The sequence below is a fragment of the Zootoca vivipara genome, chromosome 10, assembly GCF_965207765.1.
Source record: "Zootoca vivipara chromosome 10, rZooViv2.hap1.1, whole genome shotgun sequence".
In the NCBI taxonomy this organism is placed as follows: domain Eukaryota; kingdom Metazoa; phylum Chordata; class Lepidosauria; order Squamata; family Lacertidae; genus Zootoca; species Zootoca vivipara.
The window spans coordinates 59626733-59648384 of NC_142593.1; the positions used below are offsets into that span (position 1 = coordinate 59626733).

The 21652-nt window shown below is 44.2% G+C and overlaps 1 protein-coding gene across 2 annotated transcripts in view; it reads right to left on the reverse strand.

Moving 5' to 3' along the window:
* UBAP2 (ubiquitin associated protein 2) overlaps positions 1 to 14756 on the reverse strand; it is a 77473-nt gene extending 62717 nt beyond the window's left edge. For both annotated transcript variants that reach the window (XM_088652742.1, XM_088652739.1), the window contains exon 1: positions 14617 to 14756. The gene's annotated coding sequence lies outside the window, so the exon portion shown is untranslated. The remainder of the gene's footprint in view (positions 1 to 14616) is intronic.
* Between the last annotated feature and the right edge of the window lie 6896 nt (positions 14757 to 21652).

Below are 21652 nucleotides of genomic sequence, written 5' to 3' on the forward strand. Positions count from 1 at the left end.
TGGGACTTGAGTGGTCTAAAGAGCTTCAACAGCAGACTGCCAAATCACAGGACTAGGCTATTAAGATTTTTATCCCGCTCCAATTCAATACCCAAATATACATTTAAAAAGGTAATAATAATGTATTCATATGTATATATATAATGTGTGTGTGTGTGTGTGTGTGTGTGTGTGTATATATATATAGATATAGATAGATAGATATAGATATCAGGGTGGATAAAAATCAATGATTTTTTTAAAAAAATCAAAAAAATAGGATTTTTTTGATTTAAATCGGATTTTTTTGATTTAAATCGATTTTTTTGATTTAAATTGGATTTTTTTAAATAAAATGCTTTTTGAGGAAAGCATATTACCATCCAAAGGTTATTCCATCATGAAATAAAGATTAGTTTTTTTAATTATGTAGTATAAGGTTGTATATGTTTAATTTTGGGGGTAAATAAATTCCATTAATCCATTCACCTCTTCCAGAGGTTTTTGTAAGATTATTGGGCAGTTTCTCTGCCTACAAGATATTATCACAGGTGCTTGGTTTACTTTTGCAGTTCTCAAAACTGAATTTGACTCAACAGAGATCACATGCCTCTTCTTCACAGCAAAAATGTTATAACATGAACAGAGTTGAGAAAAAGACCTTAATCCTATTGTTCTACAAACCTATGAATACAGAAGCAACCCCTTCAGTGCTAAGTTTCAAGAAGTTCAGTGAATAGAATAGAAACAATATTTTTCTGATTGTTTGGACAGTATTTAAGTTTTTCATGTGTAGGCTGGGCTGACAGTCTAAGTTTCTTAAAATATATATATTTTGTTTTTGTTTAGCCAAATTAGTTAACAAACATGGATGTTTGTTTAAGCAAATAACATTTGCTGAAATGTTATTGTTTCAGTTGAATAAATCTATTTAAATTGTTATTATTAAGGTAATGATTATTTTTCTCCTTCCTAAGTACAACAGTAAAGTTGTCCAAATATGAATGATTAACCTATTAAACTGGGGATAAAAAACTAATATGAAAAGTTGTTATTCTAAAAATCTTCATCTACTTGCATAATAAAGTTATACCAGCAAGAATTAGTCTTTATGATTTAAATCAACTATGATTTAAATCAAGCCTTACTGACTAGTGATTTAAATCGTGATTTAAATCGTGATTTAAATCAGTTTGATTTAAATCAAATCCACCCTGATATAGATATATATATAGATATAGATATATAATGTATATATATACCGTGTTTCTCATATTTTAAGGCATCCCTAAAAAATAAGGCATGGCAGGATTTTCCAGACCTGGCAAAATATAAGGCATACCCCGAAAATAAGACATGCTGGTACGGTATGGCAGGGCACGCCGCGCCAAGTCCCGACCCAGCGGGACCCAGCAAGGGCAGCAGTGCGCGCTTTGCCGAGCTCCACCGAATCAGGTGAGAATTGCGTTCGTACCCCTGCCTTGCAGCCTCCGACCCTTCACCCAGGGCGTTCACACGTGCATCCCCACCCCCGACCCGCATCCTCGTCTACCGGTACCTGAAAGCTGCGCACGCGGCATTCCAGCACAAAGCCGCCAGCCAGCGTCGGAAGAGGAGAAGGAGGTGCCGCCGAGAAACCCAGAAAGGGGAGGCGCAGCGGGAAGGAGGAGGAGACCGGCGGGGAGGGATCCGGAAAGTTGCGAGCGACTTCCTGCTCCCCCCCCAACGGAGCGAAAACCAGCAAAGGCAGCAGCCCCCCGCCGGCTTGGAGCTCGGCAAAGCGCTCTTTCAGGTACCAGTAGACGAGGACGCGGGTCGGGGGTGGGGATGCACGTGTGAACGCCCTGGGTGAAGGGTCGGAGGCTGCAAGGCAGGGGTACGAACGCAATTCTCACCCGATTCGGTGGAGCTCGGCAAAGCGCCGCTGCTGCCTTTGCCGGCTCGAGCTCCAAGCCGGCGGCGGGCTGCTGCCTTTGCCAGCTCCCGCTCAGTCGGGGCTCGGCAAAAAAATATATAAGACATGACTTATAATATGAGAAACACGGTATGTATCACTTAGTACAACATTCTTTGTTTTTTCTCTAATTCGAACTCCAGATGTAAACAATAGCAGCCTAATCACCACAGCCCTTGAAAGCCAACACCCCCCCCCCAGTCCTTACCCTAACCTCTCTATGTTCCATCTTCCTCAGTGGCAAGATTGCAGACTAACAACATTTACTTTCCTTTCTATTCTTTGAGACCTACTTAAGGCAAAACCTGATGCACAATGCCAGAGCCATAACTCTGGATTTGTGACATCATTCTGTTGTCACAGTAATTGGCACAAGGTCAGTACTGCAGAATACACTTCAAATTCAAGACTGAATATTGTCGAAGGCAGGAGACACCACTGGTTGCAAATCAAACCATACAAATACAAATCCAACTGGATTTAAGTGGGCAAACAGGGATGTTAAAATTTCCATTCTATTCCCTGAAAGCCTTATTTTCTCTAACTGTACTCAGCCTAGCCTATTCACTGCTGAATTGCTACAGAAGCATGAAACCCTGGCAGAGTTCACACCACAGACCTTGCTTGGCATTTGAATTGATTTCCAATGATACTAGGAGATGCTGAAAAAGCAGGTTGGGGTGGGGAACCTCAGGGCCATGGGCCTAGCTGTTTCCCCAAAACCACGCCCACCTGCCATCATATGTCATCAAGTATGGGGAAGGTAGATGCGGCTGCCAAGGCACCATCAGGAGTCTTAAATGGCACTGGCAAGGGAAAGTGGGCTTTGGCTTTAAGACCCATGAGCTGATGGGTGGTAGAGTCAAAGTCTGCTGGGTTGGGCTCTGCTAGTGAGTTCTCTGAAGCATCAGGTGCTTTAAAGCAGTGTTTCCCAACCTTTTCCCAATCATGGCCCCCTTCTGACCTTGTTTCCTTCCTGTGGCCTTCCACCCCGTCCTACCGGTAGAAAGGTAGCTATTTAAATGCTCTGTTTGTTAACAGAACATATTTTATTCATAATTTCTATAATTTATACAAAATACAATTAAATAAAATGACAGAAAAATAATGAAATATTGTTGAAGCAGAATAACACAGAATCATAGAGCTGGAAGAGACTCCAAGGGTCATCTTTCTAGTGCAACCCCCTGCAACGTAGGAAACTCATCTGAAGAATCCATGACCAATGGCCATCCAACCTCTGCTTAGAAACCTCTAAGGAAGGAGAATCCAGAACCTCCCGAGGTAGATCCATCTTCCATGTAAACAACACTTACGTGACCCCAGTTATTTGACAGAGGGGGGAAACTACAAATAACAATCCAAAAGCATACCCTCCAATGAAAATAGGGATGTCATATACCATAATAAAGTTGTTGTTTAGTCGTTTAGTCGTGTCCAACTCTTCATGACCCCATGGACCAGAGCACGCCAGGCATAATAATAATTTTACTAATTATACCCTGCCCATCTGACTCGGTTGCCCCAGCCACTCTGGAAGGCTTCCAACTTATATAAAAACGCAATTAAATATTAAACATTAAAATAACTTTCCTATCCAGTGCTGACTTCAGAGGGCTTGTGGGTCAGATAACTCCATACCCTCCAACATTTCTCTGATGAAAATTGGGACATCCTACCAAACCCTCCAACATTTTTCTGCTGAAAATAGGGACGTCCTAAGGAAATATGGGACATTCTGGCATCAAATCAGAAACTGGGACAACTTCTCTAAATCCAGGACTGTCCCTGGAAAATAGGAACACTTGGAGAGTCTGCAAAAAGGAGTTCTGTATATATGGGGGGGGATTCAAAGCAAGTAGTCCTCACTGACCTGCTGCAAAAATATCTTGTCATATCTGGAAGAGCCCTGGCTGCCTAGATAAAACACTATAGCCCCCCCCCACCTTTACCTGAGAGTGAGGCCCACTGAACTCAGATACTTAGTTATTTACTAGATACAAGTCAGCAGCACCAGATGACCCTGCTCGGTTAGGTGGATTGTACCCCGTGCCTTGCAGAGTCAGGCCCAGGCTGCCACCTGGCCCAGCACTGTCGACAGCTACAAGCAGTGGTCAAAATGGGAGCCTCAGTGATCGCCCTCTCCTACTGTACACAAACCATGGCTATACAAATTCAATATAAAATGAAGCGCTAGGCCGCCCCCTGGTGGGCCACCCCCTTACCTGCTTGTGATTTGCTAAGCAGATAGCCAGCCAATCAGGATTTTTTAAAAAATGATTTCTTTTCTTTTTTTCTCACTTCCCTCTGTGGCCCCCCATTTACATAATTTTCACCTGTGGCCCCCTTGGAATGTGACCCCCAGTTGGGAAACACTGCTTTAAAGCACCACACAGGGCTCTTTGCAAGCCCTGTATGAATTTGACACCCCAACTTTGGGACTTGAGAGCATCCGAACAACTGACTTCATTGTGGGCAGTTCACCTGTAAAGGCAATCAATTCACATGTAACTTGGCCCCAAAAGGTATATGGGGTACTAAAAGTCATTTCAACCACAACACACCTTTCCCCTTTCTTCAAGTAAACTGGACTCAAACTGTTAGGCTTTAAAGCAGGCATCCCCAAACTGCGGCCCTCCAGATGTTTTGGCCTACAACTCCCATGATCCCTAGCTAACAGGACCAGTGGTTGGGGAAGACGGGAATTGTAGCTCAAAACATCTGGAGGGCCGAAGTTTGGGGATGCCTGCTTTAAAGGTTAGTACCAGCACACACTAACCAGGCCAAACAACAGCACTAGCACAAAATAATTGTGTTTCCTATAAACATGAGAGAATGAAGCTGGCAACAATAAATTAAAAACTGGTAAAGAACATTTCAGGGAATTTGTTAGAAAGGACAAGTTTTTTAACTGTAAGAGGGGTTCAGTATGAAGAGAGGCGTCCCTGGAGATGGTTGACTTGCATATCTTCACAACATGCACCAAGGATATTGTAAACTTAAGACTTCCTTCCTTAGGCAAAAGGACCAGACACCCTATGGGTCCCTTCAAAGTCTAAGATTCCAGTTCTATTCTACAGCTACTTAGCTACGATAGAAAAGAAAAATGAAATTGGACACCCAGGCTCAAAGGGAGACCAGAGCTGTGTTCCCTAAGCTGAGAGATAAATTCTTGAGCATATCTGTTCTGAATGTGATTAGATCACTTCCTAACTCCTATGCAGAGACAGCAGAATTTCCCTCCTTCACTGACAGCTGACTGGAAGGGAAAATATCCAGAACCTCACAGGACTTTGTTTCTCCTAGAGTACTGGCATTTTTTTCCAAGTCATACTAAAGTGCCCTGGGAACCCTGAAGTAAAAGGACTTTCCAGAAGTTTCTTAAATGTTAGATGTCATATTGTAAATAATATACAGTTTTTATACATGAATAGATATTGACCAAGGGTTTCAGACATTATATAAAAGCAGTTAAATGAAACCAAGGCCAACTTCCCTATGATAATCCCCATTCAATGAGTCTTGAAGATAGTACCAAACTCTCATAACCATTTCATTACATTTCCAAAAGATGTGGCACACACCACAAGAAAGCTGGCTCTCATTTTACATTTTTGTTCACAGGTACACAATCCCACTACAAAATACACACATGACCTATCAAGTGTGGAAGGCATGCAGATATCTCTCAGACTTGAATATGGAGGTTTAGATCCTTTTCCCAGTCACAACTAGATGTTTTTGAAGACTCATTCATCTAACTGTACATGTGTGCATCCTCCAGCTTTGTATTTTGGACTTTAATATACATAGCCCAATGCAAAGTGAGACTCAGTCCTTCAATTGTGCATAGCACTATTTGTAAGATAACTGTAAAGAGGACTTAAAGAAACAGCATCAGGAAATACACTACAAAATAAATTTAGTGTCTTGCAGTTGTATCTAAGCTGCACATGAAACAGACTCACTGAAATTAATGAACCCAAGTTAGTATTTTCCACTAATTTCAATGTGTTGATTTTAAGTTGAACTTAGTTGGATACAACCCATAAGCTGATTTCCCAAGATACTATGCACAATTCAGTATTCATATTCAAGCCATTTTATGTAATTCAAATAAATATCTTGGTACATTGAACTTGGTGCTAAATTATATTCCAAATTACAAAGGTTCCAAGTCTGTGCATGCAGATACAAAACTATTTTTATCATGAGCAGGAAGACACGTCCCACATACATTGGCTATGTTTGAAAATCACTTGCACTGACAAGAAAAGGTTGGGGCGCCATGGCTCACAGCACATAAAGAATGCAACAACAACCTTGATGAGTCCTTGTTATTATTCACATGATTTTCAAGGCGCAAAGCAGATGTGTGAGGGTTTACAAACTTCTCCTTGCCCCCATCCCACACTCATTTCTCTTTCACCTGGATGAAAAGATGAAGTAGGACCTAACTACAGAAAGTTCTAGCTGCTGCAACTCTAGACATAAGTTGGAAAAGAAACAGGCAGTGGTTGATGACATTTCAGGTATCAAAGTGGGTTCTTAGAAATTTCAGCAGTTAAAGGCACTTTTATTTCTTACAAAGCTTTCTAACCCTTCCCGTAGGTAACAAAAGAAAGATAGTAACATGACTGCCAGTTATTGGATGCAGTCTTTTTCTAAACTAGACAAAATGACCATTTCTGGTTAAATACAGTACACTATAGCTCCCAATCAACATAACAATATCTTACGCACAAGAAGATATCACAGACTTTCAGACAGGACAGAAAAAAGGCAAGATTCCTAGCCAGTATCTCTTGTGTGTTCAAACACAGCAGAATAAATCAAACAAAAACTTCAGATTACACTTACAGGGGTCAAGCAACATAGCAAACTGTTCCTACCAAAACATTGAATGAATTTATTATTTCGGTCACAGACCAGTTCCAGCTCACATACAAAATCAGGGAAGTCATGAAACACAATAGGGATACATTTAAATTGGCAGTTCGGTATAACAGGGACAGTACAGATATAGCAGCCGAAAATATATAAATTAGATCTTATTCACTAAAATATAACCTGAAGTCTACCACATTAAAAAAACCATGCCACTCTATTCCTTTAAGTCTCTTTTACTATACAGTACTCAAACTCAGCCATCATCTAGCGTCTGCTCCACCTTGATACAGTATTAAAATAAACATTAACATCTGATCTAGTTTAGCTTAGTTGGCAGGCACATTCTAAACTGATCACTTAAATGTTTGGGGTGGCGACTGTCTTCTGGTGCTGTGCTGCCAGCCAGCTATATGGCAGCAAACCTATATATAAAGCAGTATAGAAATAAAATGAATAACAATAATAATAATAATAAACCCCATCACAAAAAAGCGCCTAGACATTCCATTGCAGTGACCGTAACCTAAATTAAGGTGTCATCTGGCAATTAGCTTATGGCAGCATCCCCAAACTGCGGCCCTCCAGATGTTTTGGCCTACAACTCCCATGATCCCTAGCTAACAGGACCAGTGGTCAGGGGTGATGGGGATTGTAGTCCGAAACATCTGGAGGGCCGAAGTTTGGGGATGCCTGGCTTACGGTATATATCTGAATTTCTAACACTGTAAAGAGTTAAACTAATAACCACAACAGCTCCATTTAATCCAACAAAATGTATATATTCCATAATCGGTAAGTAACAAAAGAATATCAGTAGGGGCCCTATGGCAAACTCCTTTTTCTCCTTAAGTAACCTTGTAGGGCTGAACAGATTAAACATTTTCAGCGAGAAATGCTGTTGCAGAACTGCATTAATAAGGATTTTCTGTTTAACAGCTGCCAAAGAGAACAGCCACTCTTGCACGAAGCTAATCTTACCACCAATTATCTAAAGAACTATGAGTCTTTTTCCTCATTAAGTCAAGTTATTTCAATGGCCCAGACACATAAATCAGAAAAATGTTTTTGTTCTACCCAAGTAGCCAGATTCATTTAGTAGTTGTATCCTACAAACGTTGATAAAACAGTACACAAAGCATAATACAAGATTAAAACTCATCTTAAACTTTTTTTTAAAAGTAGTACAAAGAAAAAATCTTCACCCTCTCAAAATAAATATTTATAATTTAAAAAATAAATAGGGAAAGATCAAAGCTCCTTCAACACTCCATTGATCTTAATGCAAGCTGTTCCACTTAAGCAGGTTAGCATCTCCTCCAGCTAATCTGTTAGAAGACTGAATTAAGATGTAAGAAGGAGGGTTCCACTGTCCAGTATTCCTCAAGCATTTCTTGCAGTGACACAAATGGAAAATCTCAACAGCACACAATAGGAAATCCTCCTCCTACAAGAATGTCAGTGAATGAAGTTTTATGAAGTACAGAAGCCACCAGAAGCATTCTGGTACATTCTAAGGTTTAAAAGGTTCTCAGGTCTTCTCGAAGGCAGAAAGAGCAAAGACTTTCTTTTACTACTGTGCTATCTCTATTTTTAAAGGCTGTTCGCTCCTGAGACAGACTAGAATATCGTCGAAAAGTGCATTTATTTCAGTAAAGCAACAAAAATAAACATTGCTATTACATTTCTTTAATTACATTCCATTTATAATTGACCCGCCTAACTGCAAATAATTACAATTACAACAAAAAAGGCTTGACATATCTTATATATAATAATAATAATTTATTATTTATAACCCGCCCATCTGGCTGGGTTTCCCCAGCCACTCTGGGCGGCTTCCAACAGAAAAATAAAATACAATAATCTATTAAACATTAAAAGCCTCCCTAAACAGGGCTGCCTTCAGATGTCTTCTAAAAATCTGGTAGTTGTTTTTCTCTTTGACATCTGATGGGAGGGCGCTACTACCGAGAAGGCCTTCTACCTGGTTCCCTGTAACTTGGCTTCTCACAACGAGGGAACCACCAGAAGGCCCTCGGCACTGGACCTCAGTGCCCGGGCAGAACGATGGGGGTGGAGACGCTCCTTCAGATATACTGGACCGAGGCCATTTAGGGCTTTAAAGGTCAGCACCAACACTTTGAATTGTGCTCGGAAACGTACTGGGAGCCAATCTTGCTTTGCATGTCATACATCTATCTCATATATTGCTTCACCTTTTAAGTTGTGTTACTGAAATAAATGCACTTTTCGACGATATTCTAATTTTCCGAGTTTCACCTGTATATCAACTGTCTGCCAAGGGTGCTTCATTATTCTCTTTCTCTCTCTCTTTCTCTCTCCTACTGCTATTCTGTTTTTACTTTCATTTTTGCATTTATATTTGTGTGGTGTAATTTTTAACTGTGGGAAACTGGATTTGCTCAAATGAACTAAGTTTTGCCTTGCTAAGGATCTAGCAAGGAACTGTATGATTTATGCCCTAGTAAACTCTACTAAAGACACACTTCCTGCATTCTGTGTCTTATTGGAATCCAAGTCTGCTAAAGTTCCGCTACTCAGCTAAACAAAGGAGACGAAGGTGTCCCGAGTCTTGGGGCACTGGCTCTCGACAAAGACTGGCACCAATGAACAGATATATGATCAAACCACAGACTACGCAAAATGCCATATATACAGTACATGGGCAAACTATGTGTAGGATAAATGTAATGAAGCAATGAAGATACTGATTTATATAAGCTATAATAATTTATTCTAAAAACATATGTTACACAAGAAATGTTCGATATTACAAACCAGGAATACATTTAATATTTTAATTCAAAATGAAGTATCACTGGAATGGCCAAGCTCGCATTTTGCCAACAAGCAGATCCATGTGGATGCATAGCCTGGTACTGTATGACTTCTAGCAATCATTGTGGGAAACCTGTCTCCTAAAGATCTGTACCACCAAATGGCAGCAGCAAAGTCAAGATACTCAGTAATAACTGGGTAATTTTGTTAACATGAAGCGCCAAAATTCAGACAACCTCACTTCCAAAAGCTCGTCTTTGAGGGTCCTAGGACACAACAGCTGCTCCTTTTGCGCAAAGACAACTTTGTGACTTCACTTGCAAATGGGTTTCATGTCCACTCAAACTACTGTTTCTTCAGCGGAAATGCAGTCGGTAAATTTTGACTACACAAACTCCAAATTACCCTGGCCTAAACTATTAACTAACCGTGGCAGCAGACCAATTGACAGTTTGCCACAAGGTGCTCATACAGGGTTGTTTTGAGTGACTTACTACAGTTTACCTCTGTTGCACAGTCACTCAAAAGAACACTGTACAAGCTCCTTGTGACAAACTGTCACTGGATTTCGCATCAGCTGCCACACAGCGGTCCCAACTGTTAAAATGTAAGACTCAAGCCGTTCTGATGTTTGGTTACAAGTGACATCAACACAGCATTTTAATATGCCAATGAAAGTTGCAGGAGAGTTCATCATACCAATTAAAAATTAAAAGCAATAATTATTTTGGGTTTACTTATATAGCCCACACCCCACTTGCGGCCCACCAGTTGCTATTGGCTATCAGCTAATCAGAGGCAGGATGACATCACAGTATTATGTAGCCAATCACTGAGGACAAGTGATGCTGGAAATGACTATGAAAAATAGAGTACATCTAGGTCACCTCTAATCATGCCTTGATACTTCATAATTGTATAGCTTGCAGCTTTTCCATTTCAGTGTACAGTATAAGAATTTAGAACATTTGTGATTCACACACACAAGCCTCACTGCCACTTCACAGCTTAGAAAAAAGTAACTGGAGGTTATCGGTACTCTTCATACTAGTTCTAGTAATGAATAAAAAGGTAGGGAATAAAAAGGGAACAAATTTATGGAGCACACAGAAGAGCCTCTTGAGGAAGTAGAGATTCAGGCCAAAGGTAGTTTGCCAACATTAGAAAAGGCAACAAGTTTTCGTTTTCTGTGCTCCACTTCTTTTCCTACTATCAAAAGTTTTACACATCTTGTTCTTCCTACAATGAAAATCTAGGTCTCTTATGCACCTCAGAATACTGCAAACTCAGCATTAGAATATAAAAGCAAATTTAACAAAGGTATTCATAAAAACAGCAGTAGCCTAAGTACTGATTATATTAAAAAGAAAAGTCATGTTGCACAGGCCTGTCCAAAAGGACCCTCCATCACCCTTGAAAATAAAACAGCACCGTATCACAACAACACCCTCTTCCCGCCTAGTGGTGCTTTCATACCTTAGAGGGCAATGAGGGAATAGAGGTCACATGTTCCCACCAAACCCAATCCACTGCCCACTCAAAAACAATGACCCTTCTACTGTATTCTGTTGCCACCTAAGGGATTAGGAGTGAAATTGAGCTCGGAAGAAGCTCAGATATCAATTCTTACCCCACCCAATTCTTCACAGTTTCCTAGTTGCAAGATTTAGGCATTTTCACTTTCTTGTATTAGCACAAGTCTATCACCAGACACTGGCCGCCCCATTTAAAGCTATGCATTTAATATAGCATAAAGACAATGCACAAGCTCAGACTTTGGCAGATCTGCAGAGAGAGGTGCCTGAGATCCAGAAGAGAAGACACTGAAAGTAAGTCTTTAAAGTGAAGATTTTATCATTCCTGTATTTGACAAACACTGCATACAACAGCTCTGAATAAAGATATGTAGGAGGCTGCCTAGCAATGCAGCTAAACATATATGGATGGTTGCCAGCAAAAGCAACACAAAGAACCTTTAAACAGCCACTGAACAAGTTTGCTGCAAAAACAATATGAAACCCAGCCTGCCTATTTCCAAGATGCCCTATATTTATGTTTAAAGAAAGATAATACAAGACAAAACACATTTGGAAACCTAAGATTTTTGAACTCTGCCTAGAACACTCTTAAATTCTAACTCAAATACATTTAAAGATATAACAACAACTTGGAACATATCTACTTATCTCTCAAGCGGAAAGGGCAAAAAGAGATTAACCTGAATTCCAGGCTTTCACCCAACTTTTAGGAAATAGCATGTTTAAAAAAGCATTTTCTACATATACTTTAAAACCTGCCAGAGACAGAAAAGCCCATTCACAGCTAAAGTTAAAATTCAAGAATATTTGGGAGAACAAACAAAAACAAAATCCTAAGACACCTTCACTTCCCCACTGTACATTAACATGTGTTTACAATAATTAACACAACCCTTCAAGTAACACATCTGGAGTACAAAAAGGCCATTCCAGTACTGCAAGCTGATTTTAGCTTTGGAGGTATATTTTTTCACACAAAGCTAAAGGCATCAGACAAACAATGTATGGCTTTTACAAGCAAAGCTATTTAGGTAAATATGCAAACAGAGACTCCAGGAAAAGAGTGACTTGAGGAACTACTATAAACAGGATACTAAAGCAAGTAACACCTTTTATGATGCTATTTTAGGAAAGAAGCATTGCTGTTCTCAGTCTGCTTTCTTCCCTCTTTTCTCCATATTTGAATCCAGCTCTTACTTCACTTCCTGGGTGAAAAAAGCAGCTGTTCCAAATGTACAGGAAAGGCCCTCAGTTTTTCCTGCCTAAACCACCCAAAAGAATATTCCCTCAATTGTTCTATATCATTATAACTCCTTTCATCACTGATTCAAATAAAGACAACAGAGAAGAGGAAGACAGGTGGCTCTTTGGCACCAAGAGGGCAGGACTGAACTAGTCTAGTAGTCACTTACAGGAGACCAGGTTAACCACCAGGAAATTCACAGGACAGAGGTACTAGTTTCAATTCTGCAGGATCATCACCCCCTTTAGGTGTAAGTGAATTGTAAACACAGACTTGAGGCTGGCCTTAAAACTGTTTACCTGCAACCTAAGAAGGAAGATGTACTGAACCAAGACAGTTTCATGCTTAGTTCAATACATAACAATACTCCTCAAACTTCCCATGATCTCCTGAATCCCAGAGCTCACTGCAGTCAGACCTGAAATAGCAAGTGACTCTTTTGAACGCTCAACACTTTTTGAATAAAATGGGTCACTATTGTTGCTGCAATTTCTTTCACAAACAGCAGTAAAGTAAGCCAGAATTGCTTGTTTGTTTTTTAAAGTATGCAATTCCAAGAACGCAACCCTGCCCCAGCTTCCATTTCCTCACAAGCCCAAACACAGGAGAGACAACGCAGGGAAGGCATGAGGGCAAGAAGCAGAGTGATGACTATTCACAGGTCTTGTCCTCAAGAAACCTCCTCTGGCTTCTTAGGTGGTGCCATTGTTTATAGACACCCTTCAGGTATCAGTAATTTCTTTAAAAGGGGGCATAATTCAAGCTGACCCTAACATCCCCCGTTAGGTTGTTTGAGGAAGTGCAAAGATGGAAAAATCCCCTCCTTTCAGAGGGTCATAACGAAGACCCTCACATGCACCTACAGGGTGATACAATCAGATCAGGCGGAAGAGTTGAGACCACACACACTGCAAGGAGATGGGGGGGGAGAGGAGAGAGAGAAACTCAAGTATCAGGAGACCCTGTTCTACAAAGCAAGGGTGGGAGACAGGTTGGCAACTGCTCCTACTGGGAAAGCAGCCAACCCTAGTCAAAGCGCAAAAAGGCACCAACCCAGGGAAAGGGATCACCAACCTCCCAAAATAAAACTGGAGGGGTTGTGAAGGGGGAGGGGGGAGAGGAAGCTGGCTGGCTATGCTCCCTGGCATAGCAGGGATACTGAAAGGCAGAAGATTTCCCAGGGCCTGGTATCCATCATTTCGCCTTTAACCTGGGGAAGGGGGCTGGGAAAACATTTTCCCTGAACGTTTCCTTTCCTCTCCACAGTGAGAGTTCCTGCTGCCAGGCTCCCTTTCGTCTCCATTGCCAACATGACGGTGCACTGGGGTGGGGCAGTCTGTGAACTTCTCTTGCCCCCCTGGGGAGAAAATAAAAGGTTTCTGGGGCTGGAGGAGAGAAGGGCATGAGAGCTTCCTGTAGGGTGGGGTCTCCACGACCACTTCCACCTCAAAACGGAGCAAATAGCCGTGAAAGGGGGGGGGGTGTTAGCGCGGGAGAGAGTGAGAAACAACTCAGCAACTTTCCAGGAGTTTTTAAAGCTTTATTTGTCCCAACCCCTGTCTCTCTTGGGCGCGTGTGTGAGTTCCGGGGGAGCGGGGAGAGAGGGACCCCGAGGGCACACGCGCCACTTCCCCCTCACAACACACCCCCTTTCCCCTCAAAAAACCATGAGAGGCGTTTCGGGAAGCCAACTCGCAGCCGACACGGGAGGGAAACTCCAGCAGCAGCAGCACCCCCCCCCAACCCAACCGTCCGCCTTCCCCTCACAACAGCAGTGGGGGCACCCTTCTCCCTCACCCCCCCCCCAATGGTCGATATTCACACGCACTCACAGGCGGTGGGGGGAGGGGGGCCATTTTCCCTCTCACATTTTCACTTCAGGGGGGAGTGAGGGCCCCACCGCCCTTCCGAGGGACTTAAAAGGGGGGAGGGAACCTTCTATGTCGCCCCCTCCTCCGTTAAGCGGAGCTCGGGGGGGGGGGGGGAGGTCCGTCGTCTCCTTCGGTCTTCCCCTCCCCCCCCATTGGCCCCTGAGGGGAGGCTGAGAGGCTGCGCGCGCCTATTCCTTTCTCTCCCTCCCCCCCCACGGCCTAATATATCAACCCCCCCCCCCGGTCTGTCTGTCTGTCTGTCTTTCTTTCTTTCTTTCCCCCGTGAAGGGAGGGGAGCCCGCCGAATCCTCCTCTCCCCGGCCACGGTCGCGCGCTCGTTACCTGCCAATGTGCTCACAAAGCAGCGGCGGCGGCGGCGGCAGCGGCGCCCACCACTGTCACGTGACTCCTCGGCTCTTCCCTCCCCTCGCCTCGCCCCCGCGTTCCCGCGAGCGCGCGCGCGCTCTATCTCGCTCTCTCTGTGTCTCTCCCTTGCGGCCTGCACAGCCCCGCCCTCACCACGTGACGCTGCTGCAAGGGCGCGCTCGTCGGCCCCCGCGCGTGCGCCGTACGGGCGGCAGCCTCGCACCGCTTCCTCTTCTTACGCACGCATGCGCGCACACCGCCCCTCCGCCAATCACGCCGGCTCATTCCCTCCCACGTGATCCCAAAAAGAGGGGGGGCGCTTCTTTTCTGCTGCCGCTCTCCTGTCCCCACGTGACTCCTACCTCCGGAGGAGATGGAGGAGGAGCCCAGCTACGTCCGCTCGCACGTGACCTCCAGCGGCTTCAATTACGGTTAGAAGTAGAAGGAGAGTGAGTGTGTGGCGTAGTCGCTGCGGGCCTCATACGTCACCATGTGAGTGGGGGCGGCCTAGGAGGGGGCGTGTCGGATATGAAAGGGTGACGTTGCCGGCCCCGCCGTGGGTTATATTTGCTATGGAATACTTACAGTCCTTAAAGAGGCAGTTACTTCTCCCTTATACAGTGCATTCCAAAATAAGTGTGAGCATTATTCAAATGAATGTGAGTACAATAGTATATTTGCAAACACATATGTCATATCTGAAGAAGTGTGCATGCACACGAAAGCTCATACCAAAATAAAAAACTTAGTTGGTCTTTAAGGTGCTGCTGGAAGGAATTTTTTAATTTTGTTTCAACTACGTCAGACCAACACGGCTACCTACCTGTAACTAAACATATGTCACCGATACATTTTGCAGAGAACCGTTATTGGCTACGGACCACAGGAAGCTGCCTCACAAGTCAGACAAGCTCAGCATCAACACTACCTGGAGACATCAGGGCTTGAACCAGGGACCATGAGGTGGAGTTCAACGTCACTCTATTACAAATGTTGCATCTGCGCAAGCGTATCCACTTGCCAGATAGAACACCCCACCCCTTACACATGTGCAGTGTTCAGGGGCGGCCCTACCACACCCTCCAGAGCCAATTTAAGGGGGTGCTGAGTAGAGACAACGAAACCCCATTGCACCAGTAGAAGTCCTTGCATAGCACTTCCGCAGATGGGTTTGATTAAGAGAAGCCCGGCCTTTCTGTTTCCAAAGCACATACATGCTCCATTACCAAGCTATGGATCCTGTGGCTCTTTACTCTATACACGCCATGGGAAGCCCTGTTCTTTTCCTGCATGGTGTGTGAAAGAGACCCATGCTGATCGAGATGCAGGCCTAAACAAGCTAGGCTTTGCTCATTTGCATTGTCTCTGTACCAGGGAGGGGAAATAATTGCAGGTCTCAGAGCCGTTTTGCCACACTTTGCCACAAACAAGTGCCTGTACTCTCTTAATCTGCGCAGTGCTAATGACTATTATTAGCATCTTCTAATCGTGACTTGGCATCCCCCTTCTAATGAAGATGGGTTGTTGGCAACCAGCCCCCAGCAACAAATATAGAAGCTGAAGAGGAGAGTGCTTCATCATGGTGGGTGGGAGCTGCAGGCAGTTGGATTCACTTGTCCATGCCGCAGCATCACAACCTCCTTTAAAAGGTACAAAGGTACTATAGCTCCTTGATTCCCTAAGAACTTTGGAGCCGGGAAGAATTCTGCACAGGCCAAATTTTTCACAGGACTTCTACAAAAGACAGTTAGGTGGCCAGTTTAGTCTAAAAGTTGAGTCACGTATGGGTGATGTAACAGCAAACTGGCATATCAATCATTTTATTCCTTTTTTGAGGGGTGCCATTTACTTTTAAAAACAATAATTAGACTGTCCTGGGAATTTTAATTATTAGGGGCTATGAATCTGATTTTGGGTGTGCTCCAGGTATTGGGAGGAAGAGTGCAGTGTTAACAAAAGTCATTCTTTTAAATTGTTTGACATAGCAAATGTGATGCATAGATTTGTATATGCATATGTATAGGGTTTCTTGGAGAGGCCTAGACCTGGTACTGCTCTGGAGCAAAATGGGCAGCAGTTTCAGATGCCTTTGGACTGATACTAGGGAGGCACGGTTCAAATGTTATATTGCAAATCCCAACAGGGATTCACTAATAAATCCAACTTCTGCTGAGTTGTTGTTGTTTTTACTCTAAACACCAGCACATCAACCTTTCCTTCCTCAGAGAAGTTTCATGAGTAAAACAGAATCTGGGAGGAGCTGCCTACGGTACAGCTTCACGTTAGGGGTACATTGTGATGCTTTGTTGTATGTTGTAAGTCCAACTCATATTTTGCTTAATGCTACAAAGAGGATTATGCTGAGCGACAGCTGAGCAATCGGGAAATGATATTATTTCAGGCCTCACACAGCTTACTTAGCCCATTTGGACTGTGATCCTACAACTGGAATTCTAAAGAATCTTCCCCTACAGCCTCGGCCACATCCCTTTGCAAAATCCTTTTCAGATGCCATGCGTAGCTGCAGCGAGCAAGCATGGGTTTGACTGGCTGCATAGGATTGTCATGCCTGAAACCAACCTCTCCGTTTGGATGCCGTGTGGGCAGCAGCCTGCTAAGCAGAGGTAAGGAACTCCATGTGCACCTTCGCTCATCAGCAGAAGCAGACAGTTGCCTGCCCACACTCGTGCCAAAGTGAGTCATCGCTTCGCTTCTTGCTGGTACGAAGCAGACACCTGCCCAACGCAGTGTGAATGCTGGGTTTTAGCAGCCTAGGATAGAGAAGTGGATCTCTAAGCCTCTTCCATATAGAGCTGACACCTTTTCGCCCAGCAAAAGCTCTGTGCCTTTTACATTTGCACAACAGGCCATAATCCAATCCCCCCACGGAGCGCACGAGCCACCAATAGCCGCGTCGCCTTCAGCGTCCTCCACCCGCACCTCCAAGGCGCATGGGATTGTTCGCACTCCCGCGGGAAGAGCTGGAGGGGGCGGGGTGTTGCCGTGTAAAGAGCCTTAGCTCCACCGTGCACAGCGTTCTGGGAATTGTAGTTTCTAGCCCAGCAGCTCGGAGCACCCAGGAGCACCGGAGCCAGCGGCCCTGCCTCTGCCTGGCCGAGGAGGCCTGCTGTTCCGCCGCCGACCGGAGCCAGCGGCCTCGCAGCCCACCGGAGCCAGCGGTCTCGCCTGCACCGCGGAGCGCCCGAGCGCCAGAGCCAGAGGCCTCAGCTCCATCCGACCGCCGCCATCCCGCCGCCCGGAAACGGCTGCTGGAGCGCGCGGAGCGCCGAGCAGCCCCGGAGCTGAGCGCCAGAGCCAGCGGCCTCGCCGCCGCCGTCCCGCCACCTGGAAACAGCTGCTGGAGCGCGCGAAGCGCCCAGCTGCTCAAAGCGCCCAGCAGCGCTCAGACAGCCCAGCAGCATGGCGCGTAGTGCCCAGCAGTGCCCCGAGCCAGCAGCCTGGCCCGGCCGAGAAGACCTTAAGGTGCTGTAAAAACCGTAATACCGTAAAAAAAAAATAAGACATGCCACCAAAAATAAGCCACCCTGTGGTTTTTTGAGAAAAAAAAGCAATAAGACGGTGTCTTAAAATGTGGGAAACACGGTAAGCGTTGCAATGAATACAGCTCATTACCAAGCCATCTCCAATTCAGAATGGAGATCTTAACAGGGCCCATGTTTCCTCTACAATCTGCATCCTTTTCATACCTTACAACATTGAGAAATGGCACTACAGGGTGCTCAAGAAAAGAGAAGTGGCGAGAATTTTATGAACACCCAACATTCAGCAATCAACAAACACAAAATGAAACTAGAAACTTGCATTTAATTCCTTGCAATGTAATCCAGTTAAAGGGGTGGAGAAGAAACAGGGCACTTGAATTATTCTTGATGAAATTTGAGGCACATTTTGCAATGTTAATGAAGGGACACCTTAGTACATAGTACAACCAGTGGATTTCTACACATATTATTTCAAATAACAGATGGAAAAACCATCCAGGTTTAACATTCTTACATGAAAGATGCCAAATGGCACTCTGTAATCAGTCATGGCACAGAGTCTTCTTCTCTATGGCTTATTTTAATTGTTTGGAACACTTGGAAGGAAAATCTAGGTAGCATGTGCAACTGGGTGCGGACAAAATGTGTTTTTGAGCAAACATGCCCTTAGGAAACCTCTAGGAAGCATTGCGGCTGTACCCATGGAAATGTACAAAGCTGTCTGGAAGTGAACCAACTCTAGGTTGTAGCCAAACTAAATTCAGGGTGCAAGGAAGGAAAGCAGAAGACACGGTGGGGCACTGTACTGCAGACACATCCAGAGCTCCTCCTAAAACCACAACAGAATTATAGTGGACCAAGGGTCTCTGGTCGAACCCCCTACAATGCAGAATTCACAGATACCGTGTTTCTCACAAAATAAGACGTGCCTATAAAATAGCCAGGGCACGATTTTCTCAAGGCAATAAAATATAAGACATACCCCAAAAATAAGACGTGCTGGGGTACTGGTACCGTACCGTGGCGGGAGCAGGTCTGGATGGCGCTTCCACAAGGAACAGGAAAAGGAAGATACCTGTCCTTGCTGGAAGCGAATGCGCAGCGTGCGCCACATGGAGCTCAGACAAAGCGGGGGCCAGCAGAAGCTGCAGCGCACGCCGTGCCGAGCCCCGACCCAGCGGGAGCCGGCAAGAGCAGCGGTGCGCTTTTGGGCAGCAAAAAAGGGCAGTAGTCCAATTGTGCAGCAGTCGCACAATTCTCTGTGAGGATACCGGTACCAGCCCAAAACGACCATAGGATACCAACTCTATGAGGATACCAGCCCAAAACTACCGGTAGGGTACTTTCTTTTCTTCAATACTAAAATTCTATACAGAAATTTGCTTCAAATTATTTTGCTTCACCATTAGATTGCTGTACCATACTTAATATTAAAAAGAAAAAAGACATCCCCTGAAAATAAGCCGTGGTGTGTTTTTGGGAGGAAAAATAAATATCACGGTAATCATGCCCCATACTGACAGAGGCAGCAAGTCAACACAACAGGACCATCTTGCCCATGCTATGCAAGGGGGGCTAGCCTGCGGGCCTCTAGAGGTTGCTGCATTACAACTCCCATCATTCCTGCTATGCTGGTGAGGCTGATGGGAGTTATAGCCCAACATCACCCAGAGGCCCACAGGCTACCCATCCCAGTGTAATAGAATTCATTCACAAAAAGGGCACAATCCCATTGCAGTTTCTTGTACTCCTAAGGTGTGAAGGGACACTGATTCAATATGGACTGAAAGGCGCTGTGTGAAATCGCAAGGAATGCAAGATCATGGGATCATGTTGTTGTTGTTTAGTCGTTTAGTCGTGTCCGACTCTTCGTGACCCCATGGACCAGAGCACGCCAGGCACTCCTGTCTTGCACTGCCTCCCGCAGTTTGGTCATACTCATGTTCGTAGCTTCGAGAACACTGTCCAACCATCTTGTCCTCTGTCGTCCCCTTCTCCTAGTGCCCTCCATCTTTCCCAACATCAGGGTCTTTTCCAGGGAGTCTTCTCTTCTCATGAGGTGGCCAAAGTATTGGAGCCTCAGCTTCACGATCTGACCTTCCAGGGAGCACTCAGGGCTGATTTCCTTCAGAATGGAGAGGTTTGATCTTCTTGCAGTCCATGGGACTCTCAAGAGTCTCCTCCAGCACCATAATTCAAAAGCATCAATTATTCGGCGATCAGCCTTCTTTATGGTCCAGCTCTCACTTCCATACATCACTACTGGGAAAACCATAGCTTTAACTATACGGACCTTTATTATTATAGTAATAATAATAATGGATTGTCATCCTGAGCCTGAGAGATTGAAGGCACAGGGGATGATAGACGAAACGGAGAAAAGCACTTCTATTTCCACGTAGGTAGCACCACACATGCCCAGCAGGCTATGTTCTCCTTAGGCAAGTCAATGCCATTGTGAGAAACTAGGTGGCTATGTCTAAGGTCTATTTAATAAGTCTAGATGCAAGTTAATGACTATTTCACATGTCCCAAGCAGGTGCATACCTCTCATTGGGTTGTCTTTATTTTTATTCTGTATTTTGTGTTTTTTATGCAGTAATTTTATGTTGTGAACTGCCCTGAGAGCTATAGGTACAGGGTGGTAGGCAGATTTCAATAGTAAGAAGCAGCTGTTCTAGCAGTGTAAAAGCCATGCTTAGTTTTGACCATCTCTACATACAAGGATCCACTGTAGTTACCCACTCCAGGAACCTACTGTTTTTTGTCACATGCAAAAGCAGGAAGCCGCCTAGTCACACCATTGCTCTCTTTAGCTCAGGACTGTCCAGATTGACCACAGCTCTCCAGGGCCTCAGACAGCAAAGTCTTCTCCAACGACACCTGGAGATTTATCAGGGGTTGAATTTGGGGGCTCCTGCGTGCATCGCGTGTGTTTTATCACTGAGCTACAGCCCTTGCTTTGGAAAGCACCAAACAGCCAGTTTAACGTGATCCTGGAAAACAAAGACTGACTGATACGGGGCATATCGTGCTTTCAAACATAGAAGGCAGCAGAAGCAATTCTGGCTTTATAGTCATTTGTTTACCCCATCCCACTCCACTCACTGCTTTAATGCAGCAACACTTCCAAGTTGTCTTTTGCGCATCCTATAGCATTAGTTCCTCATGCAGTTCCACAGGCTTCCAAGCGGATTAAAAATGCAAACTGCATGCAATTTCAAATACGCAGTTTCGAAAGTATACATTGACAAGGGCTATTCTCTCTTTTTTGTAACTGTGATGTTACCTTTCTTTCAAGCTTGTGTGTGTAAGTTCAGAATCAGGTTTCTCCAGAAGCTTCTGAAAACTCTGCAAATCTCTCTTTCTCTCTCACTGTGTGTGTGTGTGTGTCCATCACCGATGTACCAAGAAAGCTTTTGAGGAAATAAAAAGACTTTGCTTTAGACTATCTGCCTAATAAACCATCTGTTTGGATTGAATAAGCATCTATTGGGACCCAAGCAGTG